General features: G+C 44.4%; 1 protein-coding gene across 1 annotated transcript in view; it reads left to right on the plus strand.

Annotated features, from left to right (window-relative positions):
- The first annotated feature begins 1,952 nt into the window (after nt 1-1,952).
- LOC143341448 (protein Fe65 homolog) overlaps nt 1,953-24,184 on the plus strand; it is a 158,854-nt gene continuing 136,622 nt past the window's right edge. Inside the window, exons 1-2 of the mRNA XM_076764451.1 lie at nt 1,953-2,238; nt 16,363-16,419. The gene's annotated coding sequence lies outside the window, so the exon portion shown is untranslated. The remainder of the gene's footprint in view (nt 2,239-16,362; nt 16,420-24,184) is intronic.

Raw genomic sequence — 24,184 nt, forward strand, 5'->3', positions numbered from 1 at the left:
GACGAGTTTCCAGAGATTTACTCTGTATATAAAACCTAACCTAACACTGTATCAAATGTGCCGATCAAAAACCTTTCAATGTTTCCTACGGTATTCCAATAAAAGTCTATAATTTAACTCGACATTTCATGAAAACTATGACCTGTTATTCGTACGATATTCGAATTGTACCATTTAATCCGCGGTTAAAGATTTAGAAACCTATTTGCTCAGCGGCTCGTACGATCCGCGATATTGCCGTCAGTTCACGATCCGGTGCGTTTTAATAAAAACAGTAACGTAATAGATTTGCTTAAAAACCATAGATAAACTGTAAATTGTGAATGCTCGTAGCTGTACGTATTGATTTTTGTACGGTTGTCGTAGGAGTGTGTGCCACGAGCCCACGATTCACTTTTGCAGCCCTCCCTTCTGGCAAGTACACAATTACATATACCGTTCGTGCCACGCTTCCCGAACCTATTGTCTATTATAATCATTAACGTGATTCCGATTAGCCGGGAGAACGCCTCGCTACTGCATACATAACCTTTTCAATTTTATTATTATTCCGTTTTCTTGTCGACGATACACGTTGTGTTTAACGGTTCGTTTTAATTGTAACTAGGTAATGGCGACATCTATGATTCGCTTTGACTACTTTTGCTCACGAGATGAGATCAAACTACAGCAATCGATATAAAATAATATAAGATCACTCACCCATCGATGTTACCAATTATTACAGCTGATGCCAGAAGCATACGGATGTTGTCTTCTTTGAGAAGCTCCAAATATTTCCAAATCTCCAATGAATATTTCAATCGTCGATGTATTTAGCTTCTTCTTTGCACGTAACAACGTTTCAACGACGCGTTCGCACTTCGACGATGATATACTTCGCGTAGACGATTGTTTCTGTTGTTGAACGCGAGATTCGTAGGCCACTAAGTTGTTTCATGAATTTTTGACACACTGATAGCAAATAACACGTTTATACGAGAAATAAGTAAAAATGAATTGAAAAGATTGCAAGCCACTTCCTACCGCGCAATCGCCATTGTTTGCAACTATCACCGAAGTCATTGACAAACTATATGCATTCTGTTCATATAAAATATCAGAAAATAAATATTAATCTGGAATACGCAAACGAGTCAAAAATTAAATTAACAATTTTTAAAAACATTATTTTCTCTAATGTAATTTATTTATAAAATTCTAACTAATTAAAGATACTGCGTATGACTAACGAACCGTGCAGTTCGAACGTGCATTCAGTCGTTGCCAACTTCACACAGAATATGTTCTAAACGAACATTCTCACTGAACGTTTGATATGTGCACGGTGTATATGGTTTATTCGTAGTAGACAAATTACAAATTAAAGAAATTAGACACGGTGTAAATAATAACGTGCGAGCTTCATTAGGCTGATATAGGTTATACGATCTCAGGCACGTGGTGAGCAAGAGGTTAACTCAACGTAAGTAAATTTTACGACTAATGGACGAAACAAACATTCTCGTAATTCCTACTTCCTAATTCTTACGAACTTTCATAAAACCAAAAAACACACCAACTCGTAACATATTTCAAACAAGTATAAACCAGACTCTCGTTTGGTGTGAACATAGTCAAATTAACTGTTAAGGCGCATTAGTTTACAATTCGCGTATTAAGAATGTGCTCGGTGTGAACGAAGCCCATTAGTGCATCGACAAATAACGAGCGGTGATTGGCGGGATCGCTGGCAGAAATTTTGGAAGACCGTTTCGATAATTAATACAAGGGTCATCGTGAAAATTAGCGGACAGCACGTTGGTCGAAAAACCAACATACCTAGACTTGGTGCGTAGTGGGGAAATGATCGGAGGGGTGGCCAATAGCGTTTGCGCGGGAGAAAGGCACGAAACGGGGGACACTTTCGTGGGGGTATCGTAGGAACGCGGTCGCATCGTCGCCCGACAGCGCCGCGACGCCCTCGAGGCGAACTAGACGTTACGGTCCGTGCTTATCGCCGAGGCATTTCGGCGTTTCTAACCTTGTCCTGGCGCTGCGTGTCGCTCCCTTCGTTCGTACAGTGTAACGTAGTGTCGCGCGTCTTCTTTTCGCTTCTTTTTCTCGCGTTCGTTTTTCATTGTTATCTGTGCCCGTTCAAGGTGAATGGACAAACGGTGGACATAGAAGAAACAGCTGACGCGGGGCCTAATTCTTTCAAATATTCAACGGAGAAGACACTCCAGATTCACATATAGGGTAAGTGAATATTCTTTTTCTTACGCTCGATTTGTTCGAAGTGTAATTTGTGTTGTTCGTGGTCGCCTTGAATCGTTGTCAATCCTGTCGTGTTCCCGGGTCGTTCGAACGGTGTTCTCTTTAAACTGACTCATTCTATAGGTCCGTTCGCGTGCCGTGCGGCAGTTTCGCGCGAAATTTTTAAAGCCAAATGTTATAACTATCGAAGCGTAACGAACGTCATTTTGTCGAGTGACTGTTGCGTCATTCGCGTACACCCCGCGCAAAATGTAATTTTGTTCCATCGTCATTCTGATACGTCGTTACCATTGATTTTCAGTGTTGCGTAAATTCTTTTCGCCAGGATTTGTTTCGCAAAATTACTACGCATTTTAATATTTTGCTCGCGTTGCTTACGGAATCATGAAAAGGCGAGGAGCGTTGTAAAGAAGGCTCGACTTTAATGTGCCCTAAGGCAGTCTGCTATTTTTGTATCGCGTACGTTGCAAGGATAAGAGCCTAGTTTCGCTTTAAAAGAGTAAAAAGTTTTATGTAGGTTAAATAACAAAGGGCACCGTAAAATTTACAAGTTAATTTAAATTAAGAAGCTTCTAAAATAATTTGTGTCTGAAACGCAAACGTAGTAAGTGATCGAAACGACCTCCATTGTTAGTCAATACGCGCGTCAATACACTGTCTCATTGACGGTTTCACGCAATTTGTGATCGAGTACCGAACGTTTACTATACGTTTCTGCCATTTCTGAGGATTTGTATCCCGTCTGCGTTAATTAAAAAATTTCGTTTTGTACAGTTTACGTAATTTAGAAAGCCCATCGATCTAAGAATAAATCAAACGGGTTGGGCTTCATTTTAGACGTGGGTCGTAAATTTTGCGACACCCCCTTTGGACTTACACCATACAGAGGGCAACAAAGTAATTTACGTTGTTGTCCTTGACACCGTTAATTCGCCTCGGTAGTCGATAAGATAAGATGTCTGCGATTCTAAAGACACGCTCGGCTCGAGAGATTCGGGGTCTGGGTCTCGACGTACAGACTAGAATTTTATATATTTTCGTTGCGGCAGGTCGATTCTTGGAAGTCTCTGCAGTTGCTCTCTACGGTCGAGACCTACATCAAACGCGATAAATAAATTTCAGAACGCGATGATCAAGTAACGATCGACCCCTAGGAACGACTTCCAAGGATCGCGCAAAGGGATCGCGTTAAAGGTCGACCCGCGTCAATGTCGAGTTTTCTTACCTGCTTACGTCTTGAAATTTTCTTACGAGGGTGCACGTATCGCTGCGTGGAACTTAAAATTTTCGCGCAACACACGATCCTTGCTCGTTCTCCTTTTCACTCGATCGGTTATTAACACTCGTACGTCGTCGCGTTGCGGCTCCTTGAACGTTTCGTGTTTTCGCCCGTAGATTAAATAAATCGTTTAGAAAAAAATGTCTGTTACGACGATCGCGGCGCCGACAAAAGGGCAGGTGGATGACAAAGGGAACGCAACCAGAGTTTCGCATCTCGGCTCAGTGGACCTCTTTCGCTCTTTCATACTCTCGTTTCCATTCTCCCGAAGCGTCGAACGTGTCTCCCGCACAAACGGCAGAACCGCTCTCCGTGCATTATTTTTTTTCGCTTCCACCCTTCGTTCTCCATTCTTTTTTCTTTTTTTTCTTTACGCCGCACCGCGGGGTGAAAGAGACTGGCCACGGATGTTTTTTCTTCCCTCGATCTCCCCCTGTTCCTGTCCCTCCTTCCCGCTCGCACGCGTTCGACGGTCCTCGCGTCCTGTCTTCTTTCCTCCAGGCTTTTCCTTTGTCTCCCTGGAAACCTTGCGGTAGTTATGCGACGTTCGGCCCAGCCGCTTGGCTGGTGGGGTTGGAAAAAGGGGAAGGGGGTGACTCGAAGTTGTCGGTGGGAGCACCGGGCTCCAGGGTTGGGGGTGGAGAGGATACGGTCCTGAACGTGACTTGGATGCAATATTTAAAAGCGGGCGCAACGTCAATACTACGTTCTCTCTCTTGCTCTCTCCGATTCTCCTTCTTCGGGTTTCCGTCTCCCTTGGTTTCCTTCGACGACATTTTCCGCGATCCCTTTACGATCGGTTACAGACCAAGATGATCCCGACTCGGCTGGCCCGGTCTGACCTTAACCCAACCTCGCCCCCTAGCTGGACAGACCTTCCGCTTCGTCACGAAGGGAGCCTAATGTTTCTTGAAATTCGTTACTTCGTCCTTCGAACTCCACTGGGCGTATACGAAATTTCTCCGTTTAACTTTCGTAGCCTCTGCGTTCTTCGAGAATTTCAGTCCTTTCAATCGAAATCAAAAGGGGTTGCGTCGAATTTCTAGACGAGCAATAGTTACTTTCGACGAGGTACTTTCATATACGAAAGACTTAAATATTAGTAATTTTACAAATGTACCTATTCTTACGACTAGAAAGGAGCCAAGGTCTCAGACCGATCGTAAGGAACGGTATATTCAACGAACTTCAGGAGCCCTCTAATAGAATAAGGACGATGGCGATTCATCGAACGCAATAATTCATCCGTCCCGGTGGTTAAATGTTCGTTCGCGGGGTAAGAATTATTGCCGCGAACGTCTTTGCTAATATTGCTTCTTCGGGAATACTTTATCAGTTTTTGACGCGTCTCGGTAATTTATTTCTAATGTCTTCCTCCGGTGGCGACGGTGCCGGAAGAGAAGGAGGATCGTTTCTGTCGTATAGTCGGAGAATTGGTAAAGAGAAAAACGAACGATCGACGATATAGAAGGGCGAGGGAAATGCAGGAAGTTATGACAATTATGATAGGAAGAGGAAGAAACGTCGGGATGTGCGACGGCTCGTGAAATGAAATCGGGACGCGCGGCCCGATCGTTTATAAGTTCGACGGACGAAATTCCTCTTTTCGTTCGGTGCTTTTTCCCTTGTGTTTTCTCTGTCCCGGGGCACGCACAACCGGTAAATGGACTTCCTATAATCCAATTAAGACATTACCCGGGAGAGAATGGAGCGAAATAGGTCCGCGTCTCGACAGTCGATTTTTCGGAGCGCTATTAACGGAAACAAAAATCTTGGGGCTAATTCGATTACACACGCGATTCGTTTTTCTTGGTTTCTCTCCCCCCCCCCCTCCCCTCCCCCTATGACGCGTGATCCCACGTTCTTCGTCGCCGAGTCTACGGGGAAATTTTCAAATGCCGTATGCGGGTCACGAAGGAGAAGGTCCTTGCGTTGTACATCTGGATACTGTGCTCTAATTAAGAGGAAACTATAAAGTTCAGTGTTTCATGCTTACGCTCCTTTCCAGACTTCCTTCTTCATTCTCCTTCGAATTCGAGTAATTTCGGCGTAACAACGGCGAAGCATTTAAAGCACGATATTTCGATTCATTTACCGTGGCAGTCGCAGTCGTTGCTCGGGATTTTTAACTCGTTCAGTGCCGGTCCAGTAATTTCTTCTTACTGTTTAACTTGACTCCGTTATGTATAGAATATAACCCTTTGTGGAAAGTTTCTCGCGTTCTCTATTGAAAATACGCGACCGTTGCGGCTATGTTAATTGGGTTTTCGACATCGTAATTGCTGAAGTTTCTGTCGAGCTCGACTCATATAGTACATTCCCCAGACCCGACGAGTCGTGGACAAGCAAAGTTTAGTTTCAGATTTGCATCGAGAATTTTCTTTCGAAAACTTTCCCTGTTCTCCCCGGTCCAACGAAATGAATCTAATCGTTCGTCGTCGACGATTTCGTTGATTATAGTCGTAACAGACCATTTATTTATTTATTCTCCAAAGTACCGCAACTTTACTACGTTTAATTTGATTTACGATTTGTTTCATTTTGTTCTCTCTAGGAATAAATCCTAAATTCCTAAACTTAAATAACGTTCTTACATCGATACATTTACATCGTAATGCTGTTCGTTAATTAGCATTAATTCATATACATATATCTGTATAATTTATTCGTATTTTCACTCGCTGATAGCTAACTAGTGCTCTAAAGCTGATTATGTAACGTGCAGCTCCGGCAGGGCTAAAAGCTGGAGGCATGAATTTATGGTGACCGTTACGAGACTCAGCTTCTCGGAATTCGTAAAATTTAGGGGCTTATTTCTTTAGCGAAGCGCCGTAGGAAGCCCTTTCCCTTGCAGAAAGGGGTGAAGCAGCAGGTAAAACGCTAACACCCTATGTTCGACCTTACTTTACACCCTCTTGCGCGCAGCTCAGCATTGTCAGTCACTCTCGAATATCGCTTGATCCGAAATTTAATCCGAGATTAAGTCTCTTTATTTCCGACTAGGAATACGGGAAACTAAGAAATATTTTCACGAGATCCCTCTATGCGTTTCGTAAACCGACTCGAAGAACGTCCAGAGAATAATTGATCACGGAAAGAAACGAGAAACGCAATAGCTGCAACGAAAGAGACATTCATGCATCTTCCTTATTTCGACGTATAGAAAAATGTGTTCCAGTTAGAGCCCCCGTATATACTCTCATTTTATTTCGTTTCACGCCCACGCCCTTGCCCTTGACTTTCTCACCCTACTTTCCTTCGGATACCACCTTATCCCGAGCTTAATTCGCGAAAGGAACGGTCGATGAAGGGCGTGTCTGGATGTTCAAGAAGATCAGTTAGGAGGGAAGAAAAATTTTAGGGTTGCTTAGAAAATATCTCCTCCCTTTTTGCGTTCTTTTAATCAAACGCAAACGTCGCCTATCACCGTGGAAATAATATTTTACCGAGTTTCGTACGCCCCGGTATTTTTCCTCCGATTCTTCGTGTTCCCGACTTTGATAATTGACTCCGTGTCTCTGCCACTGTTCCTCGCGACACTTTGCAACTTTCAACGCGCTCAAGGATACGAAGAAAAGTTTCAATGAAATTGTGTACCTGTTTAGGAAGGACGTCAAAGTTGTTTTAAAAGTAACTGTCGCGCCTTTGAACGTTTTAAATATTCGTGGGGCTTTCCTAGTTTCGTTATTACATCTTGAGTTGATGTCGACAATGCATATTCAAGCTTATTCGCGACGCTTTCTCCAAGGACTATCCGTAATCAATATTTGCGTGCCAGTCTCACGTGCAGCGCTAACTGCTATTGACCAGAACGTCGCTTTCTCTGAGCGTCGTTTCCTTCGATAACGACCCCATAAGGATTCCGAAAGGGATCCTCGAATCTATAGGTTTACACTTAATTCTGATAGTACGGCTACTTTGGAAACTATCGCTTAGATAGTAACTGGCCCGTGACGCTGAATTTATGAACTTGACGCGTGCCTCTATCAAATTCAATAATGGATCGATGATTTACGAAAGTCGATGAAGTATAACAACGTGGATCGCGGACTCCGACAGAGATCGGTTTAAATATTCAACGGGAATGGGAAGTAGAAAATGCTTCGGCTCCCGAAAGCTTCATTTATCTTTTACTCGTAGCGGAGGGAGCGGAGGAAATAAATCCGGTGCATTGGACCGGGCGTGTATCGCGGAGGGCCAAGACGTAGCTGGTGAAATATTTATTTTAACACGCCTGTAATTACGTATTGCGCCCTGGTACCGTGTAATTTACTCGTTGAATGTGCCTACGTCACGACAAGAGTTTGCAAAGCGGCGGCACCGAGGCTCTCGCGCAAGAAAATTGCAGTGAAAAGACGGTTTAAAGTAACGGCACTGAATACTCAAGCCAGCAAATTCGCCTGAATAATATTTGAGAGTCGGCAGACTTGGTAGAGGAAACTCGTTAAACAATAACGTCTATATAGTTCTATAAATTGTGTTAGAGTCGATATTCTAAACCAACCATGCACAATACGTTGCTCGAATCACTCAATTTCTCGGTCCACTTGATGTTTATATTTATTTTATTCCATATACCTGGTTGTTATTGAATATAACAGAGGGGAAGTATTGCTATTGGCAAAAGTTTGATCTTCTACCTCTGGCTTTTTTTGCGTTTCTCGATATTTTGCAGTGTCCTCGATCCAAAAATTGCAATAAAACCAGTTGCAAAATTGCCTGTTCATGGATATTAGTATGCGTGTACAGTCGCTCGCGAAAGCTTTCGTATGCCATATAAAAAGGCAATTTTGATTGTACTTTACGTTTTTGTCGTTTAAGATTTTAACCAAGGTAATGTCTCTTATACTTAAATATGAAAATCTGAGATATCAGACCCAGAATGACAGGAAGAAAAATTAGCCGACGCGTCGGTGGTTCCGCGCGAACCGTAATCGTAACGAACTCGTCTGGCTGGAGCAAACTGGTCTTCCTTAACGCTGATAATACTAATTTCGACGTGGAACTCGGCCCGGACTTTGTCTTCGCGGCGATGGTTTACAGAAACCTCTTCGCGTTGTGTTACAGCGGGCCAAGTAACAGAGGGAGTCCCCCGAGAACTTTCGACCTGGAAATTCAATTTCCATTCGCGAGCTTCGCAGCGACGTCTCGCGACTTTTTTTCTCGCTTTCTCTCCACTGCCTCAACGCCTTCTTTTTTCGCGGATCTTATCCCACTCGGGAGACGCGTAGTATCTAGACAGACGATTTTTACCACTCTTTTTTTCTACTCACGCGTCAAGTGCAAGAGGGACAAAAGAACGAGAGAAAACGGCAGAGAGAACAGAGGTACGACAAAAGGGACTCAAACGTTCGTACCTGAGTTGCCTTTGATTATTGTACCAAACTAAGAAATTCTTATTTTGATATCTGGAAACGTAGTTTCACTGGTAATAAGATACACAAGTTCCTTTACAATTCGCAGTCCAGAACAGGCTGCGCTTCATAACGGAGTATAGAACTCAATTTGAAAAACATACGACCCGCCATTAAATACGGCGAAAGAAGTGTTCTTGTCTTGTTAGGTATAAAAAATTTTAGTGGTTAAAAAATGGATATTTATAGCAGGAGGGTCGGAGTGCCATTACTCCCTTGCACGCTCCATGGCTGCACCACCGACAGGAGCGTTTCGCGCGCCGAACGAGTCGGCTGTTTAAAAAATTCGGAAGCATCGCGTCTCGTGGATTTTATTTTACGATTCTCTCCCGAGCAAACGTAATAGAGAGATCGATCTATAGCGTAACTTTATGGCCGCGCGTAATACCGACCGGATGATGGGTACGTTACCATCGACAGCTGTCAGACGTATAAAATACCTCGGTCCGTCGCGATGTTAAAGTTTTAAGGTCAAGAAATGCCTCGCCGCGTCTACGCGTGGGGTTTAAAGCTCCATTTTTTTAAAGGGGATACAACCTTGACGATTTATAAAAATGGAATTCCTTTTCTTTTTATTGCTTCTCGAAGCTCTGGAGAATACGTTCCTAAAATATCAGCTCTCGAGAGGACGCATGGATGACGAACCCTTCGTACGATACTCTTTGTACGTTTGCTTTGTCAACCGATTATACGGCAGTTTTGAGGTACCTCTAATATTCGAGGGTGACCGGAAAGAAGGATCGCGTCTCGCAGATGGGTGTACAACTGTACACCTGTTACACCGTCGAATGGACGGTTCCTCCCGTACGTGGACCATGCATATGCATACGCGAACGGAGGAACTTTGCTGTAGGACAGAAGCAATTCCCCGGGTGCCCCGTCATTCGCGAACTAGTATCCGTTCGTGTACAAAAGACGCTCGGAACTTTGGGCCCCGAAAGCAGTTCTATAGATTCAACAATTTCGACACCTCCATTCAGGAAAGGTACCATTGTAACAGGACCAGCTTATCCTCCTTTCTTCCGACAATATTGAGGTTTGTAGCGTCCACCGGTTCAAGGGTGATGCTTAAAGGCTGATGTCCTATCGCTATCCCGGTATCTCGGCGAGACTAACTGGTAGAAAGGGTCGTGTCACCGTACGTGTGACGCTGATACATGTGTCGGCCTCGTGGGTGTGTACGGTGTCACGCGAGTGCGTGTGCGTGCACCATCTTTGCCGGAGAACCAGCTACAGAGGGATAACACCACTTTATGTCCCTGGAAGGTCGTAAAGATACCGGGAGACGTGCCTCCTCCGCCTTTTCCTTCCTCTTTCTACGTCGGAGCTAACTCCGTGTACGTCCGCCGGCGCACGCGGCGAACACAAAATCAGACGCAACAAAATTGCCCCTCAACTTGTCCCCTTTCGCACGTACGACGACCGATCGATCGATTCATTTATTAGCCGAGTCGGAGACACGGTAAATAAGACAAGGAAGATAAACATCGCGTGTGTATTCGCCTTCGGGCGAAGCTCAGCTTCGAGGCGACGGGAAACCTGCGATCTTCCGTGGATCTACATCCTATTTTCCGCATATTTTCCTAATTAAACGATTGCTCGACTGGCTGGCGTAAGCACTCTTACTGGAGAATACTTATTTAAACCAGCACGTGGTTGATTAACATTTCTAAACTTCGTGTATCGTTTCTTAATATAACAGTAGAACCTATTCAGAGGTTGCCTCGGAGGAAAAATATACCGCGAGCCGTTGAATGGTCACGAATTGAGTTTAAAAGCACGCGTTAAGCCGGCGCGATTTAACGGAATTATTTAGGGTAGATGATAATCGCTGGGCGTAGCAATTTAGTTCTCCGCGGGCGCGTGAACGAAGCACTCTGTTCTCGGGGTCTTTCTCAATACCGGTCGACCGGGGGACGTTGGCGCTTTATCGGCTAGGAAATACCAGCGAGTCGTGCATTGTGACCAGCCGAGATTAAAGCCATTGTTTTCGCGTTTGCTCGAATCGAATGATCTAAGAGAGAACGAGAAATAGGAACTCGTCCCGAAAGTAAGCTTCTATTCGCTGGCTACACGTACCGTGGCTGTACGTGCATGGCTTTCGTTAATTTCCGTTAATAGAACCTTGCGTCTTATATCAACGAGCTAGTTTCGTCGACGGTTACCGATACCGGATTTTATTGGCGTTCTAACCGTGTCTATTTTGGTTCGTTACTGCGCGGAAGATTCGTTTTACTTGCGCTTCGACAGTCGGTCGAGTGATCGATACTTTATTAACAGACAGTATTTGTCGGTTCTGTTGCGACTGGTTTCATCGCGCGGTCATTGTTTCGCTGTACAAACCGTAACGAAACGAACGAGACCAGCTCGCGTTCCATTGAATGGTACTTGGTTGAAACGAGAGTACACAGTTTTCCTAGCGAACCGTACCTACGGGCTGCTCGCAATTTTTCAACGTTCGGATCAGACAGGGAAAATTCCGTGGAACGAGGAGCCGAGCAATTTGCGAGGGAATCGTCGCGCCGCGGATGTCGGGTGTCGCTAATTCACGGATTGACAAGAACGGAAATGACTTATTCTCTATAATCTGCCACCGTGGGTCCCGTGCTCTCTCGCGAAAGTTTCGCCAGCTAAATGAACCTCTAAATCACTCAGAGACGATTTATTATCGTTATTACGCGTCGTCGCGTGGTGGGAGGCTGCCAGAACCAGAAAAGCGAATAAAAAACGAGAAACAGATAGGCGGACGGTGCGAGAGAGACAGAGAGGAAGAGAGTGGGAAAAACAGGATTGGCGTTAGTGTTTACCCTCCCGTTCCCGCGGGAATCATCCGTTGGTAGCACTGAATGGCACTATCTGCTTCACCCCCTTCGCCCGTTGCGCGGCCAGCAATGTTTCAAACCTTTCTGTGTGCGTGTGTGTGTGTGTGTGTTTTTTTTTTTTGCACACTCCACTCTCTTGCCCATTCTCGTTCGCTACGTTACCGTTTTATTCGCGGCAGTACGATCTCAAAAATTTTCGTTATAAATCGTGTTACGCGTAAAACTGACATTTTTCGGAGTCAACCCCAAAGTTCTCGGTCTTCTCTAAAGTAGCGTATATTTGCACAGGTAAACTTGAAATTTCAACAGTATATTATTCGATGTACGTGGAAACATGAAACTTTTAAAAATGTAGATAGTTACGCGGGGTTGTAGGGGGTTAACTCGTGAAATAAAACGTAGAGAACGCGCGTGTATTTATAACAACTCCGTTATCGAGTTAACGCGATACGTATTTAATATCCGCCGATCCGTTGCATCGGGAATCACGGTTTTTCGATATCAGCGGGGAATGATCGTCCAATTGTCGAGCCGATATTTTCTGTAGTCGTTATCGGCGACGTGTGCGTCGGGAGGCGTCGACATGGATTATAGGAAAACGCGCGAGGGAGGAAATCTGTGTACGTATATAATCGAACGAAGGTTAGAAAGAGAAATAACGAAGGAAGCCGGCGACGACGACAGAGTCGAAAGGGGTGGAACGAGAAAGAGGATTCTAGCAGGAACACTGAAAGAGAGGGATCCTTTCCAGGGCGATGCCTAGCTCCTAATTGCATGCCAGAGAGTGACTGCGTCTCCTCCCTTTTCCCTGCTATTTTCACCCTCTCTATTGCACTCTCATTCTTCCTCGTGCACGCGGTGAGTATTTGCAAGCTACCACCTCCCCTGCGCGCCCCCAATAGCACGCCACTCCGGAAACGTGGCATAAGAAACGTTATTGCGCCACTCCGTGAAATTTCCTGCAACGACCCTGCCGTTATCTCCTTTCTCCATTCCGTTACCGCCACCCCCGCGACCCTCGGCGACGTGCATTCGGAAAAGGCTCCGAGCAAGTATATTACGCTCCGGGTTGACGTTCTTCCGGGGTATCCTTTCAACCGTGACGCTAATATCGTTGAACAGGGCCAAAGAAAGAAATACAACCCCGGTAACGAGAACGAAAGCAGGTGAGAGTAGTCGTTTCAGGATCGTTGAGAAATTTATCGTATCTATGGAGCGTTTAAAAAATTGTCGCTGCGCTTAGGGGTTGCATAACTCTTCCGAGGAAATGTATACATTCTGTACCAGTGGTAATTCTTTCAGGGGATGTTTCTACGAACTAAAATACGACAAATTGTACGTTTCCCTCGTTTTTATTAGTAACGAAACTATGGCAGATACCACGATAAATCTAGTTCGTACGGGCAGTCATGTTTTCTACAAGCTATTAAACTTTCGAGTCGAAAGCTTCGCTAGTTTTTGAGATATCGCTTCCGTAAGCTTGAAAAATGTGGTTCCGAGAGAAATGGCTTTAATGCTTCCGATCATCACTCTTTGCAGCAACACAACGTCTGCTTTAAACTCCGGTAACTTTGTCAATTATTCAAATTTCTGGCCACAATTTTGCCGGAACATCCCTAAGATAATAAACCGTGGGAGAACACGACGGAAGCTCAACTTTTACGTAGCGGTAAATAAGAAGGCACCGTTAACGAACAGAGTAAATAGACAAAGCGTGCTCGGAGCCTCGGAGGAAGTATTAATTTTTTCCCTCGTTTTCTAGTTACTCTTCATTAGCTCGCGGCTTCCATCGTACCGATTCGCAATCAATTTAAGCTATTGGACCTATTGGTGATCCGTTAATACAGAACGAAAACAAATCGGGGAGCAGGGGTGGACGGGGGTCGACGAGGTCGGAGAATAGGACGTGCCTGATGGGATTTAAACGTCAATACCAGCAAGTTTCGAACGTCCATTAAAGAGGATTAATTTATTGCCGTAGCTTTAGTCAAAAACAATCGAATTCGTCGCGTTCTCTCAGTGCCGTCCTCCTAGTAATATTCCATTTAAGAGGATTTGTACACTCCGTAATTTTCAATTTACTGCATCGCTGTTACTAGTGTCCGTTTTAATTAAATCAAGCTTCAATCTTCCCCGTCCCTCGGCTCTCCGTCCCTGCCGTGTCATTTCATTTCTTCGACTAATATTTTCACGCAATTTTCGTTACCTTCGCGGCGCAATTTCCTTCATGGCGATAAAATTTACGCGCCCAATATCGCGCACGGTATTTTTGCGCCGGGATATAGCGGTTCCCGTGTCTTGACTCGGGATAACGGCAGTCCTGTACCTGTTGATCTCTTGCGGGGGATTCTCGATCCGTTTCGTCCGTCCTTCTATACGTAGCCGAGGGGTAAATAACTGCCGGCAGAGACGTCAGGGGGTGAAATTATGCTAGGTTCTCGAAAAGCAATAAAATAAATCATGCTTCGCGAGGACACACGTTGCGGCTGTATCCACCTTCTCTTCGTCCGTCCTTCCTTCTCCTTTGCTCCTCGACACGAAGGAGAAAGTTGCCCAAGCGACTTCTCCCGCGGGAAATCAGAGAAAGATGCACTACGACGCAAACGCCCCTTTTCTCCGCCGCCCCCCGACTACCCTTCGCGTCCTGTGCTCTCTGGCTGGTCTTCTTCTTTCCATAGAACGATGCCACAAATTTTCGCTTTCCGCGAACACGTGTGCGATCCCTTTCGTGTTTTTCGACGCTCGTGAAACCGATTGGTCGTGGAGACGGATCGTACGGAAAGCAAAGGGACGCATCCGAAAATAAAGCAGTAAAAGAAAACGATGGTGTTCTCCGTGAAGTACAGCGAAGTCACAGAACAAAGTCTGTTTGCAGAAACAACCAAATGTCTTTGCAATATCCACCATATACTTCTCGTGCTTATTTTCGTTAACACTGATGTCTCCGCCTATATGAATGAGTCGCTGTACGAGGTCTACGGTAGTCCTTTGTTTACTTGGGATTTAATGCACTTGTTATCGAATAGGAGCACCTGTATAATCGAGTTGTATGCGCCTCGTTGACTCCGCGAATTTCATTGTATCGAAACAAGACGTTTCAAAGGAATTTTTGTCCATCCTGCTCGGACCACGCATTAAGCTACGAGCTCTATTTACGTGAAAGCGAGCTGGTTGGAGTCGACCACGGTCTCCGGAGAGCGGTGTTTCAGCTGAAAGATTTTAGAGAGTGTTTCTATGAGCCTTTGAACCAATCCTGGCCGCAAGAGGGTGAAGAGTCGGAGGTCGAAGATACGCGTTGGGGTGAAAAGCAAATACGAGCTTCGGTGGGCACAGCGAGACGAATAATCCGGAGTTGCGATTCGACCAGGCTTTAACAATTGAATCGAGGCTCGGTATCAGCCGGAAACACTGTCGTGTCTCCAGTATCCGTACTAATAGAGAGACGGGGTCGATTTTCAACCCGAATGCTTAATTAACATCGCGCGCGTGCGAGTTTTTATCGAATCTGTTCGCGAGCACTTGGTACTTCCGCAAGTTTGTCGCGTCTCCGCGTACTCGACGCGTCAGACGATGAGATATACATATAAAATGTGGAATGTGTGCGACCATACACGTACATTTAGCGCAGTTATGTGTACACGGCGATGGTGAACACGAGAAACCACTCAGAGAACCTGTTCGAGTCGCTATGTTCCGAGACGCGGGAGACAGACTTGCGCTCGATGCACACGCGCGTAAATAGCCTCTCTGTTTGTCGGATTTTTTTTCAATTATCTGTCTTCTTCTCTTGCGTAACAAAGATAGTAAACTGAAATAGAAGGCCTTCAATTCGAGCGTAGATATCACGAGGCGTCCAATGCTGCTTCCCTGTTTTTTTTTTTATAGCAGACGGAACGAAGCAAATAAAATCACAGACACATCTTTCCATTTTTTCTAAGCGTAAATATGATAAACATATTCATACAGATAAGACACGCGTTGTCACGATGATATAGCGATCATTGCTTGTTTACTCGGTTAACTTCGTTTGAAAAAGCATAAGCAAATATCAATACGCTGTAGATATCAACGCGAATAAGCGTGCAAAGTTACCGGGACGGTAAATAATTAAAAGCATCGATAAATCTTCCGCCATTCAAGCATGAACGATTACTCTATTCCAAGTTAAAGGCATTCAAAGATACGTCGATCTACCGGGCAGCGCAGACGGAATATCGCTTGTTACACGATTATCGGGAAACATTTCTCCGCATGAATAATTATCAACGATTAATTAAATCCACGGTATTCGCGCCCTATTGTCGCGAAAAGTACGTCGCGTTTACAGTTATTCGAGCGAACCACCGTCACAATCAAAAGTAGAGGAAACTCAGTCATTCTATGAGTTTGCGGAATGACGTTTCCGCAGGAAATAATTTTCCATTTTAAGAACAATAATAAAATATGAACCGATCGCTTAAGGTGGAATAGAAATTCTGTCCACTTGAAATATTTTATAAGGGAGCACTGCAATCTCTCAAGTTTCATTTTTTTATAATCGAGATAAATAGGTGATGTGTTATTCTGACGCATATTGCGTTTTCTGTTGCAGGTATAACCCGTTTAATGCAGTGGCCTACTGAAAACGGTGAACTTTATGAGAACTTCGGTAAGTACCGAACGCAGATTTGTAATTTATTCGTAATTTCCTTCAGCTGCATACCAGGATCCGTTGGTCCTAGACTAATATCGAGGCTCTAATTCTGTTCGTTTTCACACTAGCGAAACTATCGGGAAACTGTTTTGTTTGCCGAGAAACTCTTACTGCTCCGTTTCCGAGATGTACCGCCCGTTGCATGCTATAGATAAGTAAAGAAAGTGCGCCTTTGAGAGTGCTCGAACTTTACGCGTAATGCAATTTATGGCAATATTGCGCTCCTTTAATTTGCAACAGATAAACTCCGTAGCTAACGCAAACAGTCGCATACTAGATTTTCTCTTCGTCAACGACAGCAATCTCTGCACTTCCTTTTAGTCGAAGTGAGATTAAACAAAATATAAAAATCAAGTGGACCGTGTATTTAGTTTGCCTGGAAGATATTAGAGAATTAAAAAGTTACCGAATAAAGAGACTATTTGGAGCAGTAGAAAGTTAAAGATTTGTAGAATGAAGACTGACGAGTTAAAGTAAGAGCTAAAAGCTTCGAGAGAGCACAATAGCGTGTTTCGGTGTAATTTAATCAGTCGGTAAATCCATTCGTATTATTGGTTAACGAGGCTGTTTCGATCAGTTTGCTCGTTCGTTTGGACGGTAGTTAGGAAACTCAAGTTCCGTTAACGTGCAAATTAATTTACCATCGAGGAGCATCGATTTGTCAGTGAATTTTGCATTCTTGGGAGTCGGTTAAATGGTGCTTAGGTGTAGGCAGCTTCCAATAAGGCATCCTCTGGTCTCTCTTTGCCTCTCTGGTCTCTGTCAAAGGCAGCCTCTAGGTAATTAAGTCGAGCCCACAGCAGCGTCGCTTCCATTGTGCGGGGCAAATGGGCTGTTTAGCCCGGATACATGACTCCATCCCCCTGTTATTGTGCATGTACCGACGCAATCGATCACCAACCCACCCCATTCGCGCCCTCCGCCTCTCTCTGACCATCTCTCTTCCATCTGTGCCGTGTTAACCTTCTTCTCCCAACCTGTTCATTTATCCAATCCCGATCTCGTGAAAATTCTCACCGTCGTCCAGAAATTTGAACCCTTCTTACCGTGCAACCCACCCTAAAAATTCTTTACGTTACGTTTCATCCAATTAAAAAAAAAAAAAACAAGTATCTAAATAACTGGAACAAAAAGATCCGCGTCAGTTTACAGCTCGTAACCTTAGAAACATCCGGTAGAGGGTTCGCGAGGAAACGAGTTTCCAGTTCCAGTCGAATCTGGCCGAATGAAATCCGATTCGACGGTAATAATACACGGTGTACGTTTCTCTTTCGAAGTGTATTCCGCCAAACAGTTCGAGCACAGATCGCGCGAGAGGGAAACGAAAATATTGTTTCACGAAGATACATTTCGTTCGTGCCGGCTGCGTGACACTCACATTTTCCGCGCGTGTGTGTGTATGTGCTTATGCTGAAGTGTACCTGACTGGTGGATAGGAAATCCAGTTGAAACGAATTCAGGAAAATCCTCTCTGGGGAGTGGACGACGATTCGTGCTGCTTCCTCGGAAGAGTCTCAGCGAACTCTTTGACACGGGACACTTTAAAAACGTGCGAGGAATATCTGAAGTATGCCACTTTAGCGGTAACGACTCCCTCGGATAAGGGGGAGCTCCTTTTCGCTTCTGTCGACGCAAAATTACTTCCCGCCGAAGGTTACTTTTCGGATCTTAATTTAAATCGTGATCTCTTTTCATAAATATTTCGCCCCCTCGTTGTCGCCGCAACCCACCGCTTTGCCTTCGTTTTTTATTAAAGGATCTCAGGAGATATTTTCAATCGCGTCAGAGTTAGGAATTTTAGTTACAAAATAACTAAATAAATGTTGTTCGAATCGCGTTCGCTGGTCGACGATTCGATCGAGATCGCAAGTAGGTGTCGCAATTACGGAACTTGTTGTCGCGTTCGTAGTTTCAAGCTGTTGTATTCCCAAGGAATATATAAGAAAGGGAAGCGTCGTCGTAACTCTCGAGCATCGAACGAACGTAGTTTCGCGGAAAAGTTTCGCGGCGCGGTGAACTTTTCGGCGACATGTCGCGAATATTTCACGTACGTGGAAAGAATTCGCGAGCCGTGCGCGAGGTTGGTTATTCGTGCGAGAAAACGGGAACGGATTTCGAACAGAGATGACGAACGGCGTCAATTACCATGGACCACGTGTGTTCCCGGGCTCGTGTAAGACGGATATTGGACGGCCATCAATGGCGCCCCTGTCATTAAGCCTCGTTTCTATCGATCAGGTGCGGTTTGGGAACCACCTGACGCTTCGAGAATCCGCCTCGTTCCTGAGGAATTACACAATGTTCACCGCAGATGTACCGATTCGTCGGTGAATAATGGCTTCCCGAACTAGGGAACCTTGTCACGGATTCTTCGGCCGATAAATCAGACGACGAAACAACGTTGAAACGTTGAAAATTTGCCAGACCCGTCCGGATTAATTGTAAATTTTTTACATCGCGCGGAAGTAACGATGACAAAGTACCATCTACGCTCGGGATCGTCGTTTCAATAAATCAGCGTATGACGTTGTTGAGATTGAACACGTCATAGATTGTTAATCGTTCACGCGTCCATGGTCGAAGAATAATTCTGATAGATAGTCGTAGGTGGATGATACTCGCGTCTCGAGTCTGTAAGTTTCGGATACTCGAATCGAAAAACGATAGAAATTTAAATAGAAAATTCTGCAGAAATCATTGTTCCCGAATAAATCTTATAATATTGTTCTTTTTATTACACTGACCTAAAGTGTCGTAGTTAAACTGAAATTCTGTTCGACTGTACTCAATCTAATACGTAACATCCGTGGATGCTCGGTTTTCGAATCGACGATATTGCTTGCAACGAAGAACTGGAGCTTTGACTGCGCGGAATTTCAATGATTTATGGCAGTATTATTTCCGTCGAACAAGCTCGTCGATAAAATAATATCGAAACTTCAAGAGCGGCATTATTGAGACGAATTGTTTTCGTTATTGTCTCGACGTATTCGTATACCCATTCGATTTTTCACTGCACGAGAACGAGGACCGGAGATAGGAGAAGAGTGCACTTATCCGAAGCATTGCTGAGTAATTCCAATTTGAATGATCGATCTAAAAATATAGGAAGTTTGGTATGAAGTTGTCTGTCAACGCGTCAATCACCATCGACTCTGTTTTTCACGATGTAACGATAGTTTGCCACCGCTTCTGTACGGATTACGGTTCGCTGAGCGAAGCTCTCGTCATTTTGACATCATAGTGGAGCTTTATTTTCTCCTTCCAGTCGTTTTCGATCGTCCAAAACGAAGTAATATAAAAGTATGTTCAACGAGTGGAATTTAATTCGAATATATAATACATTCGAGGCGAACAAGGTTGGTCGCGAGAGAGTTTTCGACCAGCTGGGGATAATCTACATATTACTATCAGGGTCGGGTGCATTTGCATTCCTCAGACGAATGCCCGCAGAGCCAGCATCTTCCGATATGCACGGACGACGTGCTTGCGATTCCGCGACGATTCCGACGACGAACGCGCGGAAGTTAACGCGAATCATCGCCGGGCATTGCACACCGAGTCGATATTCAATCAATCAAGCACTGCATCGGCAAGTTAAGAACGTAGTTACGAAGTTTGAACCGGGAATTCTGTATCTTTTTCATTAGCTGAACCAACACACGGCGAAGAAGTACTTTTAAGTCAATTTTCCGAAGTCGACGATAAAATGCACATTTCAAATTAGTCTCGTTTTTAACCTATTCTTTGAAGCATATATTAGTTTACAAAAATAACGAAAGAAGTTAACCAGAAGTCTAATAAATTAGGTCGCTTTAGGAGTTCGTGGGGAATGTCCAAAGCAGACGTTCGAGAAATAAAGCTTATTCGGTCGCGTCTGTAGTGAAGGCACGCTTCGCGGGTGCAGCTTTTGGGAGTTATTTCGACACGAAATCTGCCGGAGTTCCGCGAAAATTTCGGGTCGGCCTCTTAGCCACGCGGGGATGTACGGTACCTGAGTTTTCTCTACGTTCGTTCCGAGAACCGTAAAGTAGAACAAGCTGCCATGCCCTCTCTGTCTTCCCTCGAGTGTGACGAAGTGGTCTAGAGTTCACTCTCCTCTCTTTATATTCAAAGTCTCTTCCTGTCCACCCTCTTCGCTTCCACTCTCTGTCTCTCTTGCCTGCCTCGGCGTCGTTCATCGTTCACGGTTTTTAAAATTACAACCGAGGCTGGGCTTCCTCGCAGTGACTCGTTCCCGCAACAAGTTTCGTTCCCTTGGAAATCGATCGCGGTTAATTCGATACTCGAGGCTAGTGATGGCACCGAGACGACGGTTACTATCGATACATTGACGACACAAATTGATTCCCTCCTATCAATCCACCGAACGACGCGATACAAACGGTTTGAGACGCGTGGATAACGTATCAATTACAACAAGTTTGATACACGTTTACAATCCTCGCCAGAAATAAAACGATATGGCGTTGCGGCTAATGGCAACTGACCTATAAGACAGATCTCTGTTCTCGTTTCTCAGACTTTGTCAATATCAGGGTGTTCGATCACATCTAGGAAAAATTTTAATAGAGGATCCTAAAGGCCAAAATAAGACGAAAATCAAGAATACCAACTTGTTGATGGAGGCTTCGTTAAAAATTTATTAAATATTAAATTCACAAATTTCAAATCGTTCTGGAAAAATTATTTTCGGTTGCAGGGGTCAATTACAATCATTTTTGGTGAATAGACATACCCCCGAAATCCTACCCAGTTTCCAGAAAAAAATTCGAGAAAGTGTGAAATTTTTCGACGGAAAAAAAAAATTTCAAATCGTTCTGAAAAAATTATTTTCGGTTACGGGAGTCAATTACAATCATTTTTGGTGAATAGACATACCCCGAAATCCTACCCACTTTCCAGAAAAAAATTCAGTTCGGTCGGAACTTTAAACGTTAATAACTGTTTAACGAAGCCTTCATCGACAAATTGGTATTCTTGATTTTCGTCTTATATTGGCCTCTAGAATCCTCTATTAAAATTTTTCTCAGAGGTGGCCGAATATCCTGTATATATTAGTTGTGTCGGAGAGTAGACATTGGTAACTCAAATTGTTTTAGACTTTGTTTTAATTTTAAAGTCGGATCTGTGATGGAGATCGTCTAAGGATTAATAAGTGCAATGTTCTTGGATCGATTCCGTCGCTACTTATAATGGACATCAGCGTATGGCAAAGGGTAAAAATCGATCGATTATTGGGACAATTTTCAAAAAGTAGCTGTTTGGCAGCGGAAGTTAACCTCAGGAATATTAACGGTGACGGGCGACGTTATATCGCGCACAAAAGAGTGCCGCGCAGGGTGGTCCCGGTGCATTTTATCGGGTGCATTTTCACGGAGCGGCAACACGAGCTCGCGACCGACGGCATGAATGTTTGATGGAGCGAGCCAGATCGCTCGGAAGTGGTGGAGTCGCCTCTCTCTCCAATATTACCAGCGATAACGTCAGTCGTCGATCAAATAAAAGGTCCGTCGGCGCGGGGGTGAGTCGATGGTGAACGAGACCGAATGAATAAGTGACTGACAGAAACGTGGATGGAGACGGCAAGGCCTGTGATTTGTACCTTCCGTCCTTTTAGTCGTCGAAAACTCGCGGTTTTCTTATCGCGTGATTTTCTTATTCGTCGACGTCGAATCGAAAACGAAATTAAATTAAACGAGGCGAGCGCATCGATACGATTCCAATCGAAAAATTATTTAAACCTGTCACCCGGAGACAATTTAAGGGACGATTCTAGATTAGCGAAATTTAACGAAATTCTAAGGCTCTAGAAGCTCCTAAATTTTCTCTCGACAGCAGCTGAATACTGTATAATATATGATTTATTTGTATGCAAACGTATTCATTCGGAATACTTAATTTAATCGCAGTATGTAACATGTTTCGGTTTCAATTAAATTCCCCGGGCAAATGTGATGTTCGATAATATTTTGATGAATTCGCGCACACACTCGTCTTTGCTCAAGGGGTTAATGAGATTTAAATATACAACGAACGAGATATCGTTTGTTATTTTCGTTGGAATTGGGTGGTCTCGTTTAAAAACATAAACGTTTATTGGTCCGGGTATCGTCGACAAAATGGTTTACCTTATCGGATAGCGGTTCGATGGGGGAGGATTATACGAGTCGAAGGATAATTTATTCGTAGAGTTCAAGGACTCTCGTAAAGTCCTCGACAGATCAATTTGTATTTCTTTTATAGATCGTTCGCGGAAAGTATGAGTCAGAAAATTTACTCGTGAATGTCGTGCGAATAGGAGACCGAGGACAGATCGTTCCGAGTCGAAGTACCTGCGTGGCGCCAGGTTGAGAGACTCTGTGCTGGCGCCAGGTTGGCTGGAACCTGACACGCGATCAATCAACCCGCTGCCCTGTCCACTAGCCGGGTTTACCTGCTGGTTTACCTCATCGTTTGAGTTTGAATTCGCGCTCTAAATACGCTGCACAATTCCCGGCCCACCAAAGGAGGGGGAAGGGGGGCCGAACGAAAAGTTTTTAATTAAAATAGCGAACAGTTTGCTCGTCCAGAAGGCGCGGAGAATTTAATGAACGTAATTATACAGCTATGACGCGTGGCATATTCCCTCTCCTCCCTGGCAGAAAACATCCTGATCCACGGACAGAGGAATGTCTGACGAGAGAACGTAGCATACAAAATTGTCCTTCGGTTTTACTTATTTATTTATCGCCAGTGATCCAAGTATTTTGTTTATTCTTACTTTGGAGTTGCTTTTCACTCTCTCGACACGAATAACAGAATATGTTTGGCACAATTCTGGAAAGTTTCGTCGAAATCAGACAGTATTGGAGTAGTTCTGGTAGGTTCTTTAAGCTTTCGCAACTTGGTTTCGATCGAGTAACAACCCATAGGACGTTACTGTATTTTGCTATGGAGGATCGTCACGACGCGACGACACGCGGGAAATTTCCCTGTACAACGGGTTGCCGAATGACGCGTCAAATATATTTGAATTTACATTGGGGGCCCCAGTAGGTGCTCCCTCCTCTCTCTATTCACCCGGTTCTAGCAAACTGCGTAAATCCTCATGTAAATTCTCCTTCCAAAGGGATAACCTCGACTCACTCGCAAATCCTATTGCCAAGCTATCGCGGTATCAAAACCCATTCCCGTGTAATCTGGCGTTGTTAGTCGCCGATCGAAATGCGATAACCTTTCGCGCGTACGTCCGCCGCCGTTATTGTTTATATTCATTTCGTCGGATATTGTTTTCCGCGAGCATCGTTCGCAACGGGAAATGGACTCAGGTCACGTGACACGTCGTGTCGGGAACGCGAAGGAAACGAGAGTAAATTGTGAAAATAGGTTTGAAGGTTCGCGAAACGAATAGGAGAGTCTAAAAGAAATTATGGTATATTTCTTTTTTAATATATTCTCCTTCAACTATATTTGCTCGAAAACCCGCAGTCTACTAATTACACAAGCACGAACTAAATTGGTATTCATAGTCGTAGCGAGTTACAAAGCAGAACTACCAACGCTGGCAAACTCCGCTCCCTTTTATCCCCTCCTTTCGGTGAACCTTTTAACCTATTCTCGTATTTTGAGCGTCGCGGCGAACCCGTAAACCTTCGTATTCCCTGCTCTCTGTGGCTCCCTTCGACGTTTCCCGTCGTCTTCTTTCTCGTTAAGAGAAATTCGGTCGGGTTAGGGGACG

The sequence above is a fragment of the Colletes latitarsis genome, chromosome 4 (genome assembly GCF_051014445.1).
Source record: "Colletes latitarsis isolate SP2378_abdomen chromosome 4, iyColLati1, whole genome shotgun sequence".
Classification (NCBI taxonomy): Eukaryota; Metazoa; Arthropoda; class Insecta; order Hymenoptera; family Colletidae; genus Colletes; species Colletes latitarsis.